Source organism: Ornithorhynchus anatinus, chromosome 7, assembly GCF_004115215.2.
Source record: "Ornithorhynchus anatinus isolate Pmale09 chromosome 7, mOrnAna1.pri.v4, whole genome shotgun sequence".
In the NCBI taxonomy this organism is placed as follows: Eukaryota; Metazoa; Chordata; class Mammalia; order Monotremata; family Ornithorhynchidae; genus Ornithorhynchus; species Ornithorhynchus anatinus.
Window position 1 is genome coordinate 30935938 of NC_041734.1, and position 18301 is coordinate 30954238.

Here is an 18301-nt window from a genome sequence, read left to right on the forward strand (position 1 = left end):
ACTGCATGTCTCCGTTTTGTTGTAAGGTTCTTGAAGGCAGCACCTGTAAGTATTGCCTCTACTATATGTTGCCAAGCACCTAGGACAGCGAACTGACCCTGTCACCCCTCAGTGCTGGGTTGTAGTTGACCACAGTGGTGATGATGATGAAGATGAGGAGGAAGAGGAGGAGGAAGAAGAGGACTTTAAAATGGTAAACCCCAGGAAATGGCAAAGATGAGGCTGGGGGATTATTTGGGTCATGTTCTTTGGGTCACTCTAGACTGTAAGCTTGTTGTGATTGGGAATATGTTTTCCAACTCTATTGAATTGTACTCTCCCAAGAACTTAGTACAGTGCTCTGTACACAGAAAGGGTTTAATAAAACCAGTGATGCTGATGGCATTCTGCTTAGTGGATAGAGCACAGGTTGGGAGTCAGAAGGACTCGACCACATGTCTGCTGTGTGACCTTGGGCAAGTCACATATCTTCTCTGGGCCTCAGTAACCTCATCTGTAAAATGGGGATTGTCAGTGTGAGCCCCATGTGGGACAAGGACTGTATAACTTGTATCCACCAGGGTTTAGAACGGTGCTTGACATATAGTAAGTGGTTAACGAGTACTATAATAATATAATATTGGCCTCTGAGAACGTACTTGAGATGTCTGTTGAAGAGTTCAAAAAATATGCCAACTCAAAAATCTCTGCACAGTGTCTTTTCTAACACTTCTCTTTGGTTCTGATCAATGAAGGCAGACAAATGAGAATTTATCTCCAGTCTCTTCCAAGGGGCTCAGCATGACCTCATTCCAGTTTCAGGAGCAGAACACTGAGAGGATTGAAAACCCCCTGTTCCAAACCCAGTACCTTCAAAGACAGATGCTTTATCAGTCTTGGTTTTTTGCTGTTTGTGGAGAGAGCACTGAGGCAGGGTGGAAGGGAAATGGGAACCTGGTATTTACATCTACAGGTAGGATGAACACCACTGGGGTATTCTATAGAGCATATTTCAGAGAAATTAAATCTGCCATTTTTGTCTGTGGATTTGCTTTTCCAATCCCACAACTATGCTCTTCATTAATCAAGATGTTGAATGGTTGCTTGAAGTCTCTTTTCCATTAGATTGATTGATTGATTGATTGATTGAAACAGTTGGGGATGTTTCTTCATTAGCTTTTGTCAGAGAATGCCCTGAGTGAGAGTATTAGGGTATTGTTTGTACTCTTTCTCACCTGGCACAATTCCAGAATGAACGCTCTGCTGTCCTATCAGTATGCACCAAGAACTAGGCATGCATTTTGCCTGGTGTTCCAGATGGTTTACCTTGAGTTTCCTAAACTGGGGTCTGGGATGTATTGCAGCAGCTCTTGGCCCTTAGTCAATATGGCATCAAAAACCAGGGGCCCACCTAAGAGAGAGTGTCAATCCTATTTGACCCAGGATTTTTTATTGTTTTGTTTTAATCTTTTTTGGTATTTGTTGAGCACTTGCTTTGTGCCGAGCACTGTACTAAGCATAGAATAGATAAAGGATCATCAGGTTGGACACAGTCTCTGTCTTGCATGGGCCTCATAGTCAAAGTATGAAGGAAAACAGGTAGCAAATCCCCATTTTAAAGCTGCGAAAAATGAGGCACTAAGAAGTAAAGTCCCTTGCTCAAGGTCACACAGAAGGCAAGTGGTGGCTCTGGGCTTAAAGCCCAGGTCTTTTGTCTCTCATGCCCATGCTATTTCCATTAGACCTCCTTGCTTACCAGCTTCCTATGCTGCAGGGCTGATACTGGGGCAGAAAGACCCCCCCTGCCACATCAAGATTGATATGATGTTGATAACACTGAGAATCAATTGCTTAAAAGAAAATTGAAAAGGGATCTTTGGCGAACACAAACTTGTAAACCTATGAGTGAATAATCTCCTACTTGAATGCTCCAAAGTTGCATATCATTCTGGGAGTGATTATGGTAGAAACATACCATCCCAACCATCTTTCCTATGATTGCACCTTTCAGGTCAACACAGAATAGTTCTTTGTGTAAATCCCCGTTGTCTATTCTCGTCCCATGTACTCTGTGGTGAAGGTGAAGTGTGATGTGCTACGTGTTATGGGTAGCAGCATGGTGTAGTGGATAGACCCAAGACCTAGGAGTCAGAAGGTCATGGGTTCTAATCCTGGCTCCACCACTTGTCTGCTGTGTGGCCTTGGGTAAGTCACTTAGCTTCTCTGCCTCAGTTCCCTCATCTATAAAATGAGGATTGAAACTGTGAGCCACATATGGGACAGGGACTATGTCAAATCTGATTTTCTTGTATTCACCCCAGTGCTTAGCACAGTGCCAGGCACATAGGAAGTGCTTAACAAATACCGTAATCATCATCATTATGTGCTTCAGTGCTGATAGTCTCACTGCACTCTTTGACTGCCTTGCCTGTGATCCATTCTAGCCACTTGATACTAAGTTTGACAGGTAGGTTGCATTGGGGGAGATGTTGACCAGCTCTGATGCCCAACAAGGTCTCAGATTTATAAAGGAAGTGGGTACAAGAATTGCCCTGAACATCATCAGTTTGGTTTGAGTTAATGCCACACTATTACCCCTCACCATGGCCCCATGTTTTTTGCTCTGTCTCTGAGGCTCTCCAAGAATATACTAGCCTATTTGGTTTGGTTTCCACCTCCTTGTTCATCCTGGGACAGTGAGTTATTCTGGTAAGAACTGTGAAGCAGTGTAGCTTACTGGATAGAGCACGGGCCTGGGAGTCAGAAGGACCTGGATTCTAATCCTGGCTCTGCCACTTGTCTGCTGTATGATCTTGGACAAGTCACTTCACTTCTGTGGGCCTCAGTTACCTCATCTATAAAATAGAGATTGAGACTGAGAACCCTGTGTGGGACAAGGAGTGTATCCAACACAATTATCTTGTATCTACCCTAGTGCTTAGTACAGCGCTTGTATATATTACACAGTAAGTGCTTGTCTTGTCTTATTCTGTGAAGTCATCTCCAACCCATAGTGACACCATGGACGCATCTTTCCCAAAACACCCGACCTTCACCTGCAGTTGTTCTGGGTGTATCCATAGATATACAGTGGTACAATAGTGTTCTGTTGCCTCCTTCTCCGCAGTAAACTTGAGTCTCTGCTCTTGACTCTCTCCCATGCCAGTGCTGCCCAGCACAGAGGAATCTTGACTTGTAGCAGATTGTCTTCCATTTGCTAGCCAGTGGCCAAGCTAGGAATGGAATGGGTATGCCTCTGCTTGACTCTCCCTCCCATAATCGAGACTGGTAAAGTACTGGAAACTCTCCAGTTGTGACCCTGAGAGGGTAGTGAGTGCTTACCAGATAACTGTAGTAAGTGTGGAGTCCATGTCTCTCTTTCCTTTAACAGAAGGCCGGTTTATGTATCCCATGTGCCCCTATGGGAGAGAAAGGCAATATATCCACTGACCCTGCTTGGGATTGCGAGGAGATAGGACATCACTTCATGTTTATGGGACAAGAACTACCCCAAAGGCTGTGTTTAGAGTTTATCTGTCAACCAGCGCTGTTGATGTTTTTTGGATTAAGAGCACTGTATAAAGTACCTGAGGGAGTACAGAACAAGTTGGTAGATGTGATCCCTGCCCACAAGGAGCTTACAGTCTAGAAGGGGAGACAGATATTACAATAAATGACAGATAGAGGAAATGAGAGAGTAAAAGGATATGAACAGAAGTGTTGGAGCCAAGTAGAGCCACCACTGGCCAGTAGTGATGCTTCTGGCCACCTTCTGAGACCCCCAGAAAGAGGTATAAAGGTGAATCACAGCTGAGGGAAGGGTGAAAGTCCTCCTTCCCACTCAGAAGGCAAGTTCAGAGAGCAGTAGTGCCTAGAGACTGGTAGGAAGGGCAGTGATGGAGGAGGGGAAGGATGGCTACAAAATACCACTGATGGCTTCCTGAAGGGTACCGGACTAACAGTTTTCTCAGTCCATAGATATATAATGTCCATTTTACAGATGAGGAAACTGAGGTACTGAGAAGTGAAGTGCCTTGCCCAAGGTCACACAGCGGGCAAGTGATGGAGCCGGGATTAGAACCCAGATCCTCTGACTCACAGGTCCTTGCTGTTTCCACTATGTCATGCTGCTTTCCAGCTTCCCATGCTGCAAAGGTAATAATGAGGCAGAAAGACCCTCTCTGCCTCATAAGGATTGATATGTTTGCATATCATTTGGGAGGTGTGAAAGACACAAGTCGGAGGGAATGCATACAGTGCTTGGCACATAGTAAGTGCTTAACAAATATCATTGTTATTTTTATTACTGGGATGGAAGGACCAATGAAAGTGAAGGTCCTGTGCCAATAAGGGACAGTAGTTTTTCTGGTTCCTGCAAAGTAGTTATCTTCTTTTACTTCTAGAGCTGAGTGCCTGAAGTTTCATGGCACACATTAGGTTGGGGGCATCCATTTGAAGTAACAGTACTACTATTTGTGACCTTTAGTATGGATATACTATGAGTCTAGAATGGTACTAAGCTCTTAGGAAGACTCAGCATTAGCAGATTGGACACAGCCCCTGTCCTACATGGGGCTCAAAATCTAAGAGGAAGGGAGAATAGGTATTTAATCCCTATTTTGCTGAAGAGGGAACTAAAGCACAAAGCACTTGAGTGGCTTGCCCAAGGTCACAAGGCAGACAAATGGTGGATCCAAAATTAAAAGCCACCTCTCTTGGAGTGAGGCTTGAGAGGACTGAGATTCCTCATTTCTAAGTTCAGTGTTCTGTAGGAGATTGTTCTGCAGAGTATGTTCTCCATTCAAAGCATTTGGAGATTCTTCCTGATTTCACTTTCTAGTTATGGTAGATTCCAGCCACTTTCACCACCACCACAATTTAAACTCCTCTCCAGACCATTCATTTCTTGTGGTCAGGGAATGTGTTTACCAACTCTTTTGTATTATACTCTTCCAAGTGCTTATACAGTGCTCTGCACATAGTGAGCATTTAATAAATACCATTGACTGATTGATTGCTCCACACACAGTAAGTGCTAGTCTAGAGGGAGAGACAGCTATTAATATAAATTAATAATTCATAATATAGAATTTATAGATATGTACATAAGTACTATGGGACTGAGGGAGTAGTGAATATCAAATGTGTAAAGGTCACAGATCCAAGTATTTAGATGACCCAGAAGGGAGAGGGAGACAGGAAAAACAGAGCTTAATCAGGGAAGGCCTCCATCAATAAATATTATTAGTTGAAGTTTGATGATGAAAAGAACTCCTGAATGTCAAATCCTTGCTCCAACCTCTGGGGGAAGAGTTCATGCACATGAGAGACAAGAAAACTCTAAATGTTGCACACTGAAAGTAAAACAAATTTGGAATGACTAATTCTCAGAATGAATCTCCGCCACCAGAACTACTGCGGAAATTCACCACTGTGACCTTTGAGCCACTGGAAATTCAGATCTGTATTAGAAACCAACGTGTGATCTGTTCAGTCACTGAGAGGGGATGGATGGGAGGTGTGTTCAGCCTCTTCAATCTCAGACTGACTAGGACTTTAGTCATCAGGGTGAATGGGCAGCAGATGCCACATTGGTACAGATGGGAGGTAAATTGTGGAGCCTTACGAAGGACCAGGAGACAGACGGTTCATAACAGGACTGCAGAAGGGGCAGGTGGACGGTTGGATTGTAGGTGGGGCAGGACAGTTCTTAGCAGAGGCATGGGCTGGTGTATTGCAGAAATGCTGCCCTTCATGTGGAGTTAGTCAATCGTATTTACTGAGCATTTACTGTGTGCAGAAAGCTATGCTAAGCACTTAGGAGAGTACAATAGAACAATAAACAGTCACATTACCTGCGTACAACAAATGCCATGTGTTTCTTCCACACACCCTGTCGTCAGTTTCAGAGACAGTCGTCAGCTGGATGGACCACTGGTCTGATTCCCGAATGCCCTGCTAGAGACTAGAAACATAAGGGTCTGTTCTGGCTAAACCAGGACATGGAATCAATCAATTGATCTATTTTATTTATTGAACACTTACCATGTTCAAAGTACTGTACTAAACACTTGGTAAAGTTGCTAAATGCAGTCACCGCTGTCAAAGATCCTACCATATAGACAGATAATGTAGTGTGCCCAGTCAGTCAACAGAGAGACAAGTCCCCAGAGGCTTCTGGGAAAAGGGAAGATTACCACAATTTTTTTAAAAAGGGAGATGTATTTGGCCTTCTCATTAGGGAAGCAGCTTCTTTATCTTTATTAGATGGTAGCCAGTCTTCTTTTTGGGGTGCTGACATGAATCACCTTTCTTAAACCATGTCGAGATCAGGTAAAAGAACAGATTGGGTGGAGTTGCTAAATGAACAGAGAGAAAATAGGCATGTCAGGGCTTGCATGAGACTACAAGCCGTGAGAGTTCATTCATTCATTCAATTCATTCAATAGTATTTATTGAGCGCTTACTATGTGCAGAGCACTGTACTAAGCGCTTGGGATGAACAAGTCGGCAACAGATAGAGACAGTCCCTGCCGTTTGACGGGCTTACAGTCTAATCGGGGGAGACGGACAGACAAGAACAATGGCACTAAACAGCGTCAAGGGGAAGAACATCTCGTAAAAACAATGGCAACTAAATAGAATCAAGGCGATGTACAATTCATTAACAAAATAAATAGAGTAACGAAAATATATACAGTTGAGCGGACGAGTACAGTGCTGTGGGGATGGGAAGGGAGAGGTGGAGGAGCAGAGGGAAAAGGGGAAAATGAGGCTTTAGCTGCGGAGAGGTAAAGGGGGGATGGCAGAGGGAGTAGAGGGGGAAGAGGAGCTCAGTCTGGGAACGCCTCTTGGAGGAGGTGATTTTTAAGTAAGGTTTTGAAGAGGGAAAGAGAATCAGTTTGGCGGAGGTGAGGAGGGAGGGCGTTCCAGGACCGCGGGAGGACGTGACCCAGGGGTCGATGGCGGGATAGGCGAGACCGAGGGACGGCGAGGAGGTGGGCGGCAGAGGAGCGGAGCGTGCGGGGTGGGCGGTAGAAAGAGAGAAGGGAGGAGAGGTAGGAAGGGGCAAGGTGATGGAGAGCCTTGAAGCCTAGAGTGAGGAGTTTTTGTTTGGAGCGGAGGTCGATAGGCAACCACTGGAGTTGTTTAAGAAGGGGAGTGACATGCCCAGATCGTTTCTGCAGGAAGATGAGCCGGGCAGCGGAGTGAAGAATAGACCGGAGCGGGGCGAGAGAGGAGGAAGGGAGGTCAGAGAGAAGGCTGACACAGTAGTCTAGCCGGGATATAACGAGAGCCCGTAATAGTAAGGTAGCCGTTTGGGTGGAGAGGAAAGGGCGGATCTTGGCGATATTGTAGAGGAGGAGAGTGTGTGCACTGGGAAGGTAAGAGGGGGTGGGGGTGGGTGGAGAGCACACAGCTAGGGGCTTGTGATCCCAAACACTTAAAAGGTTTTGGAGTCTTCCCAAACTGGAAGGTGCATTCAAAACTGTTACCATATCAGAGAGTAAGATAGCGGGCACATTCTGTTCTCAGACATCTCTCTGAACTCCTTCATCTCAATAGTTAATGCTCGTGGGTGACTGTTGAATGTGGATCCTGGGACAGCGGATGAACAACTCAGCCAGGAGAATCCCAACCCAGGAGGGTAGCTTAGTGGAGAGACCACGGGTCTGGGAGTCAGAAGGACCTGGATTCTAATTCCCGCTCTGCCACAAATCTGCTGTGTTATCTTGAGCATGTCACTTCACTTCTCTGAGCCTCAGTTACCTCATCTGTAAAATAGTGATTAAGAATGTGAGCCCTGTCCAAACTGATTAACTTGTACCTGCCCCAGATCTTAGAACAGTGCTTGAAACATAGTAAGCGCTTAACAAGTACCATAGTAATTACTATTATTATTATTCCCTCTGAACATGTCTTTTCTCTCACTGGCCACCTCTGTGCCAAGCAAATGACCCCTCGTGGGAGAATTTTCCTGAAGAAAATTCACTTGTTGGCCTGTGTCTCCAAGCCATTCTCAGGCTGGGGATCAGAGATCAGGCTGTGTCAATAAGACCGAGCCATTGGATCCAGGTTCTTCTAGACCAGCCTCCAAGTCCCCTGGAATTCTGGATGCAGTTCTTCTCCCTGGATCCCAGCCCCATTTCCCAAAAGTCACACCCTCACCCAGGAAGGCCAGCTTTAGAGATTCTTATTTGAATGCTATGAGAAAGTGGATTGGGGAAAAAAAACCAACCAAAAAACTAACTTGATTTGGGGAAAATAGGTTAACTTCTCCTTGCCTCAGTTTCCTAAACTGCAAAATGGAGATTAAGTATCTATCCTCCCTCCCACTTAAAACTGTGAGGGATGTGTGGGTTAAGGACTGTGTCAATCAGTCAGTCAGTTGTATTTATTGAGTGCATTCTGTGTGTAGAGCACCCTACTAAGCACTTGGGAGAGTAAAACATAACAATGAACAGACACATTCCCTGACCACAACAAGCTAACAGTCTAGAGGGGGAGACATACATTAACATAAATAAATAAATTTCAGATATGTACATAAGCGTTGTGGGGCTGGGGGGAGGGGATGAATAAAGGGAGCAAGTCAGGGCTATGCTGAAGAGAGTGGGAGAAGAGGAAAGAAGGGTTTTTACAGGGAAGGTGTCTTGGAGGAGATGCTTTGTTAAGGCTTTGAAGGGTGGGAAAGAATCATCTGTTGGTTATGAGAGAGAGAGCATTCCAGGCCAGAGGTAGGAAGTGGGCGAGAGGTCAGCAGCAAGATTAACGAGATTGAGGTACAGTGAGAAGTTTAGCATTCGAGGAGCAAATGGTGTGGGCTGAGTTGCAACAGGAGAGTAGTGAGGTGAGATAGGAGGGAGCAAGGTGATTGAGTGCTTTAAAGCCAATGGTGAGGATTTTCTGTTCTAAACTCTGTTACATCAGTTTATCAGTGTTTAATACTTGGTACAGAGTAACAGTTTAACAAATACAACAGTTATTTATTTAATTCTCCTAGGTTTTACCTCTTGAATTTTGAATTAATTTCTTTCAGAGATAAAAACATAATACACAATTTTATCTGCTTTTATTGAATCGACTGTAGTGCTTAGCATGGTGTTTGGCTCAGAGTAAGCACTTAATAAATACCACAATTAATTATTAATCAACATTCAGTACACACACTAGTGCAATAAGAATCAAATGAGAGGTGAGCAAACTAATCTGCCATTGAAACAACCAATGGCTTTTTCCTCAAGATACTTTTAGAATCATTCATTTAAGCTCATTTTAGCGCCTCGTTGAGCTCAGTTTATCTCTTGGGACAGTCCCATCTCTGTCAATGCTCTTTTTCTCCAGACCAGTTTGGTTTTCCCAAAATATCTTCTCCAACCTTTTACCTGCTGGGGTCCTGGTGTTAAATTACAAATCCCTCTTCACCCCATCCTGGTTTGTTTGACACTGATGGTTGCTGAAACTTCCTTAACTTTACAGCTCACCAGTACTGTTGGTCTTCGATGATGGCCGTAGGTATGTATAAGCAGAGTATCCTCTGCTTCCTCATCTGTAAAATGGGGAGAATCAACCAAGTAATGATCAGTCATTTAAGCTCAAGTATTTATCGAGCTCTTACTCTCTGCAGAACACTGTACTAAGCACTTGGGAAAGTACAATGTAATCAACTTGGTAGATTTGAGAGCTTACAGAGAGATTACAGTCTACAGGGGGAGACAGATATTAAAAAGAAGATAGTTACCTCTTCCGCTTAGACTGTAAGGACCTGTTTTTAACCTTTCATTCATTCATTCATTCATTCATTCATTCATTCATTCAATAGTATTTATTGAGCGTTTACTATGTGCAGAGCACTGTACTAAGCGCTTGGAATTAACAAGTCGGCAATAGATAGAGACAGTCCCTGCCGTTTGACGGGCTTACAGTCTACTTCTTATCTACTCCAGCACTTAACATGGTGTTTGGCACATAACAACCATTTAATAAATACCATAATTATTTTACAGAAACATGGCCTAAAGGAGCATGGGCCTGGGAGTCAGAATGAACTGGGTTCTAGTCGTAAGCTCCACCACTTGTCCGCTGTGTGACCTTGGGCAAGTCACTTCACTTCTCTGTGTCTCAGTTCCCTCATCTGTAAAATGGGGATTAAGACTGTGAGCCCTATGTGGGACATCAACTGTCTAAACTGATTAGCTTGTATCTACCCCAGCACTTAATGGAGAGTCTGGCACATACCTACCTCTCCTCCCTTCTCTCTTTCTACCACCCACCCCGCACGCTCCGCTCCTCTGCCGCTCACCTCCTCACCGTCCCTCGGTCTCGCCTATCCCGCCGTCGACCCCTGGGTCACGTCCTCCCGCGGTCCTGGAACGCCCTCCCTCCTCACCTCCGCCAAACTGATTCTCTTTCCCTCTTCAAAACCCTACTTAAAACTCACCTCCTCCAAGAGGCATTCCCAGACTGAGCTCCTCTTCTCCCTCTACTCCCTCTGCCATCCCCCCTTTATCTCTCTGCAGCTTAACCCTCTTTTTCCCCTTTTCCCTCTGCTCCTCCACCTCTCCCTTCCCATCCCCACAGCACTGTACTCGTCCGCTCAACTGTATATATTTTCGTTACCCTATTTATTTTGTTAATGAATTGTACATCGCCTCGATTCTATTTAGTTGCCATTGTTTTTACGAGATGTTCTTCCCCTTGACTCTATTTATTGCCATTGTTCTTGTCTGTCCGTCTCCCCCGATTAGACTGTAAGCCCGTCAAATGGCAGGGACTGTCTCTATCTGTTGCCGACTTGTTCATTCCAAGCGCTTAGTACAGTGCTCTGCACATAGTAAGCGCTCAATAAATACTATTGAATAAATACTATTGAATGAACTTAAAAAATGCCATAGAAAAGGTACCACATGGGGGAGAGTGGGAACCAATCTGGGCAACCTACCATCTGCTACCATCTTTCTGGACCTTGAACCGCTACTGCAGAGTCCCATTCTGCTGTGCCAGCTGCCTTCTGTCCTCCAAAGGCCAAGGGGGCACTGAGTGGGGGTTGGTGGCTGAAAAGAAATACTAGGCTGGGTGTAGCGGCTTCTGTAGTTTGCCGTGGAGGCCTAGCACATGTCCAATCCCCTTCTTCTAGAATGTTTCTGCAGGCTGATGCCCCATGTCAATTGGAGGGTTGAAAGTTTGGGGAGTAATAGAAAAGATGTTGCAAGAAACAGGAAAATATTCCTTTCTAATGCATTCATTGGTTGTATGGCCTCAGCTTTGTTGTAATGATGATGATGATGATAACAAAAAATAATAATAGTAACTGTGCTATTGCTAAGTGCTTAACATGTGCCAAGCACTGTAACAAGTGCTGGGGCAGTTACAAAATAATTAGGTCCACATGGGGCTCACAGTCTAAAGTAGAAAGGGAGAACAGACATTGAATCCCCAATTTGCAAATGAGAAAAGTTACACAGCAGATAAATTGTGCAGCTGGGATTAAAACCTAGGGGCTCTGACTTCCAGGCTCGTGCACTTTCCACTGGGACACACTGCTTTCTTTAGTCATTAATTTTCCATCACTCAAATGCATTTCTAATGGTTCCGGCAGGGAAAGATGTGAATATGACTCATTCACAAGGTCAATGTCAGGAAGCTGGAAATCATGGAAAAAGCAGCCCATGCATGCTAGCCAAATGGTAGTTTTACCACCTCACAGGAAATCAGGGACCCCTCCTACTTTGTCGAGGGACTAGAGCTAGTTCTTCTCTGCTCATCTAATTTCTGATGCAACAAGAAACACCCGCGGTGAAATGGCCACTGGACAGAATCACCAGAAGAGCACCGATATTGTACAACACAATATCAGAATTGAACGATTCAAGTGGTACCCAAGTGTATGCTTAGGTTGCAAGAAGTAAAGTCCAGTGTCTTTGCAACAAGGTCCCTGAGAACTTCTGTCTCACACACACAGCAGTCCCCAAAATGAATGGGAAATAAAAGAATAAGGAAACAAGAATAAGAGTTTCCGTTACAAGAAGGAAAAGAAATTTCTCTTTATGCTGGCTTCGGTCCAGCACTATCTTTCCTGTCTCCCTGCTGCAAGATCCAGAACATGTTCTAGAGCATCCAGGTATAGAGCTAATGTTCCATATGCTGACACTTAATTGTAGGAAGATGGATGGGAGGACAAATCTAGAAGTTGGCGGTTTGGGTGTTTCTTCAGTTCAGAGTGAGATTCCATTACCTCTCCTGTTTGAGTGTAAGCACTTTGATACTCATCACTACTCCACAAAACACATGGGAATAATCTTATACAATACTATTTCCCCATAACCCCTATCCATAATCTACTTCAGTGTCCTGTCTCCCCCTCCAGGCTGCATGCTATCTATGGGCAAGGATCATATCTACAGGCTACCACTGTTGTACTTTCCTAAACATTTTAGTTCAGGGCCCTACACGTAGTAAGTGCTTAATAAATACCATTGATTGACTGAGTGTGGGCATAACAATGTGCTTTGTTTTCAAAGGTTGCCGGACTGAGAGTGTCCATTGTTTTCCTGGCTTGGTGTGGCTGATACAATTTCCTATGGACACCCTTTCCCACCATGTGCTAGTGAAGGCTTCCCATGGTCAGGGATGGAGCCAGATCTGCAGTGCCTGCTCACACTTTAGCTCTTTAAAGACCAGTGAAGCCCAGTTTCCAACAGTCAATCACATTTATTGAGCACTTACTGTATGCAGTGCACTGTACTAAATGTTTGGGAGAGCACAGTACATAAGAGCACTGGACTGCTGGGCCGTGGCGGCAGCAGACAGACTAGCCTGGTGGGTGGCATACAAGGTGCCTCGGGAAGATCAGGAGACATGTAGGCAGATTCAAAAGTCATAATAAATATACTTCTGGTACCCATTAGGTACTTTATCAGCTTGGTTACAGTTCCTATCCCATGCAGTGCTCACAGTCTAAGTGGGAGGGAGAAAAGGTATTTTATCCCCATTTTTCAGGTGAAGAAACTGATGCACCAAGAAGTTAAGTCACTAGTCAAAGGTCATACATTAGGCAAGAGCTGGGGCAAGAAGCTGTGACTCAGCCCGGTGCTCTTTCCACTAGGTCATGCTGTCTCCCATCAGTGTCATCCTTGAATCCTGCGATCAGCTTTATCTTGCCTTTGGTGTACCCATATCCTTAGTTTATTACAAATTTCCACCTGTCTTGGGAATTGTCTTCCACTATTCCACTGCTTAGGGCTCAGCCATAGTGGTTCTCTGGGGCCAGAGCCCCTTTAGCAAATTCAGCTTCCCATCAGTTGACTTGAACTACAGCTAGCCACTTGACTTTCTTGCCTCCTTCCACCCACCTGATAATAATAATAACTATAGTATTTTTTAAGCCCTTACTGTGTGTTAAGTACTGAGCTAAGTGCTGGGGTAGATACAACAATAATAATAATAATAATAATACTTGTGGTACTTGTTAAGGACTTACGATGTGACAAGCACTGTTCTAAGCACTGTAGAGATACAAGATAATCAGGTTGCACAGAGTCCCTGCCCCACATGGGACATAGTCTTAATCCCCATTTTCAGTTGAGGTAACTGAGGCACAGAGAAGTTAAGTAACTTTCCCAAGTCACACAGCAGACACTTGGCAGAGCCGGCATTAGAACTCAAGTCCTCAGACTCCTATGCTCATGCTTTTTCCACTAGTCCATTCTGCTTCCCTACAAGACACATTCCCTGTCCCACAAAGGGCTAACCATTGAAAGAAGAGGGAGAAATCAAGTATTGAATCCCTATTTTACAGATGATGAATCTGAGGCACCTAGAAGATAAATGACTTGCCCGCAGTCACATGACAGGCAAGTGGCAGAACTGGGATTAGAACCTAGGACCTCTGACTCCAAGGTACAGATGTTTCCTTTAGACACATGTAAGGACTTTTAATAAATTCTCCCAATAATGTCAGCCAACCCCGATCCCTTTTCCCATGTAGGCCTGCTTCTCTTCCTCCTTCTGCCCAACCAACTGATAGTGACCTTTAGCGAACCTTTCCAATGGGCAAAGCTCTGCCCTGGCATCTGGGAGAATCCAAGGCCACTTGATTCAGATTTTGGGAGAGGATAATACAACAGAATAAACCTCACTCTAGGCTTCAAGGCTCTCCATCACCTTGCCCCTTCCTACCTCTCCTCCCTTCTCTCTTTCTACTGCCCACCCCGCACGCTCCGCTCCTCTGCTGCCCACCTCCTCACCGTCCCCCGTTCTCGCCTATCCCGCCATCAACCCCTGGGCCACGTCCTCCCACTGTCCTGGAATGCCCTCCCTCCTCACCTCCGCCAAACAAACTCTCCTCCCCTCTTCAAAACCCTACTGAGAGCCTCCTCCAAGAGGCCTTCCCAGACTGAGCTTCCCCTTTTCCCTCTGCTCCTTCTGCTCCCTCTCTACCCCCGCTTCACCTTTCCTTAGCTAAGCTCTCTTTTCCCCCTTTTCCCTCTGCTCTTCCCCCTCTCCCTTCCCCTCCCCTCAGCACTGTACTCCTCCTCTCAACTGTATCTATTTTCATTACCCTATTTATTTTGTTAATGAGATGTACATCACCTTGATTCTATTTATTTGCTATTGTTTTAATGAGATCTTCATCACCTTGATTCTATTTATTGCTATTGTTTTTGCCTGTCTCCCCCTATTAGACTGTAAGCCCGTCTAAGGGCAGGGACTGTCTCTATCTGTTACCGATTTGTACATTCCAAGTGCTTAGTACAGTGCTCTGCACATAGTAGGCGCTCAATAAATACTATTGAATGAATGAACAGAATGAGCAGAAATGTTCCCTGCCTATATGAGCTTACAGTCTCCCTTCTTCAATGCCTATGCACTTGGGTCCATACCCTTTAAGAACTTGATCTTCACCCCATCCTCAACCCCACAGGATTTACGTACAGATCTGTCATTTATTTGAATGTCTGCCTCCCTGTAGACTGTAAGCTCCTTTTGGGCAGGGAATAGTTCTACCAAATCTGTTGCATTGTTCTCTCCCAAGAGCTAGAAAGGTGCTCTGCACTTAATTTATTAAGCACTTAATAAATATCATTGATTGATTAAACTTTGTTGTATCGTAGTTTCCCAATTGCTTAGTGCAATGCTGTGCACACGGTAAGCACTCAAAACATACTACTGATTGATTGGCTGACTGATTGATTTCATTGCAAGGCCACCCCTTGTCCCCGTTGTGTGTTCCAGGACAGGGAAAGAAGGGACCTTCTCCAATTTAGGGCTGCCCCTATAAATCTCAGCACCCCAATAGTGAGCCTGTGTCACTGCCGCCATGCACCTCTTACATCACCTCCATTTGTGGCGCTTGTGTTCCATTCATTGGTGGGCTAGGTGGTTCTACTACCAGTGAATATTCTGGCTAAACCTGACATCAGAGTCCTTGAACCCTGGTTATTTTCCAGGAGGAAAGTACTGCTCATGTGGTTTTTTGTTGGTTTTTTTTGGTAGGCTCAAGGTTTTCCACTCCTTCTCTGTCTCTTCCTACTCAACACCTTCTTACCGCTTTCCGAAGAAGAGGGAAGAAACTGTCCCCACCCTGCCCAGTTAGGGAGCAGCACTTCACAGAGGTCAAAGACTGAGAATCAAATGCTTCACCTCGCTCTCTGATCCGGAAGACAATTCTGGGAGAGGTAAGTATGCTGGTGTCCTTCCTGCCTTGACCTCCTCAATCCTTTGCCAGAAACTCCCTACCAGGAAGATTTTTCAATGTGTCTGATCTCACTGTATTGCACCTACTCCAGGGCTTAGCTCAGGGCATAGCATAGAGTGAGCACTTAATAAATGCCACAATTATCATAATTATTAGCATTCCCTGGGGAGAAGGGACAACTGGTGAGTCAAGTGAGGAGAGCATCTTTCTGAAGCAAGAGGTGGGACTGGAGAGCAGAGGGAAAAGAAAGAAAATAAGGCAAATTATCATGGAAAGTCCAGGCAAAAGGAATACAGGAGGAGGAAGCACAGAGAGAGGAAAAGGGAAAGCATCATACCTCCTCTAGGAAACCTTCCCAGGCTAAGCTCTCATCTCCTAACCCTAGTTTACCTCCTACTGCCTCTCCCATTCACTTAGTCCAACCTCAAAACACTTAAAGTACCAGCCCCACAACCCCCACCCATACAACACTTAAGTACATATCCTTTTACTCAGGGCTTCTCTAACCTGTAATTGATTTCAGTGTACCTCTCCCCGACTAGGTAGTAAACTCCTTGAGGTTAGGGATCTTGTCTACCAACTGTATTGTACTTTCCCAAATTCTTAATCCAGTGCTCTGCACAAAATAAGTGCTCAAGAGGTACCAATGATTTATCATTTGAAGCAAACAGAAAGTGGGCTGTGATGAGGAATATGGGAAAATGTAGAGGAAGAGATTGATTCTAGGAGCAAGCAGCATGCAGAGAAAGATTCAAGATAAGAGACAAAGCTGGAAAGAGGGAGGAGAAACCCTTTTCCTTACCAGTACCATCTGCTGTCTTGTGGGTGTTAGATGTTAGCTGTGTAAAGGAAAGGGGCAGTAAAAAGCCTTTGCCCCATATCAAGCTGCCAGCTCTTTCAGTGGTTTGGAATGCCTCAGAAATCCTGCGTAGATCCTGGGTTTTGGAATTAGCAGCATGGCTTAGTGGATAGAGCAAGAGTCTGAGAGTCAGAAGGACCTGGGTTCTAATCCTGGCTCCACCACATGTCTGTCTCATTCACTTACCTGGGTCTCAATTACCTCATCTGTAAAATGGGGATTAAGAATTTGAGCCCCATATGGGACAGGGATTGTGTTCAACCCACTTTTCTTATATCCATCCCAGCACTTAGAACAGTGCTTGGCACATAGTAAGCACTTAACAAGTACTGTAATTATTCTTATTATTATCGTTATTGCTTTCTGAGCTTCTGTGTTCTAGAAAATTCCTTCACCTCTCCACCAGTCCCCACCCTCCCACAAGTCTCCAGAGTCTGATCTAGAGGAGTTTGAAGAGGATACCTGGATTCTTCCTTCTCTGGAAAAAGCCACATCATAGACATTAATGATACTTATGAAATGGTGGTATTTTTTAAGTGCTTCTTTGCACCAAGCACTGGGCTAAGTGCTAGAATAGATGCAATCAGATCAGACACTGTCACATTTACTAAAAGCTATGTCCTACAGAGATTTCAAAGTTAAGGGAGCCTTGAGGCTTCCTCATGGAGGGAGAGACAGTGTTTAGAATGTTACAAGGTGACTCGGGAGGGGGCCATAGACCACTACAGTTGCCCATCTGATTGCAATGAAGAATGGCATCAGGATTTATTAATTCATTTATTCAATCATATTTTTTGAGCACTGTGTGCAGAGCACTATATTGGGAAAATACATTGTAACTGGGGTGCCCTGTGCAACTGGAAGGCTTACTGGCTTTTAGGAACACTTTTGGCCTGGGGACAGATCATCCACTGGAAATGCTCGTCAGTCTGTTCATCATCGCATGGGAGCAGAAACTGAGGCCTAGAATTCTCTCACCTCCTGTATCAGTCCAACCATCTATACCTACTGTTCAAACTTGTCCACTTCTGCCAATCCTATGAGAGTTTCTGCTGGAGGTCATTGTCCCCAGGCTGGATACCCTGTAATAGAAAACAGGCAGAGGGTGAACCTGATCCCTAAACTGTAACAGAACACATAGATGCTTGCCGACACAGAAAGTGTTTGTCTTGGGATAGGTTGTGTTTACAGTATTGTTCATTTTCATTCATCTTTTCAATCAGTTGCTGAAGACTGTCTATTGTTAAATCGCACTCTCCCAAGCACTTAGTTCAGTGTTTTGCACCAAGAAAGCACTCAATAAATACAATGGAATGAACAAACGAACCCCTCTCCCGGAAACCCCCATCTTCATCATGGGTGGAAGTGACAGGTAACAGTAGGGGAATACCTTCTGGGGTTTGCCATCAGTATGGAAGTTTTCTGACTGAAGGACCACTCAGATAATTTGGCAAAGACTCAAAACCTAGTCTGCCATTTGCCTGCTGTGTGACACTGGGAAAGTCACTTCACTTCTTGGGGCCTCAGTCTCCTCATCTGTAAAGTAGGGACTCAATTCCTGTTCTTTCTACTATTTAGACCATGAGCTAATATAATATTATTATTATTCCACAGTTTTTGATACATAATAAATGCTTACCAAATATAATAATGATAATAATGATAATAATAAGGACTGAGACTTGAGCATCATCATCATTATCATCAGCAGCAGCAGCAACATTAATTGTGGAGATGGTGTTCAACTACAGCAGCCCAAAGTGTCC

At 44.6% G+C, this 18301-nt stretch overlaps 1 non-coding gene across 1 annotated transcript; it reads right to left on the bottom strand.

Moving 5' to 3' along the window:
• Positions 1-3170: 3170 nt before the first annotated feature.
• On the bottom strand, positions 3171-3308 carry LOC114813651. The gene has a single exon (XR_003761368.1). It is a non-coding gene; the product is annotated as a small nucleolar RNA SNORA7 (small nucleolar RNA).
• Positions 3309-18301: the final 14993 nt, after the last annotated feature.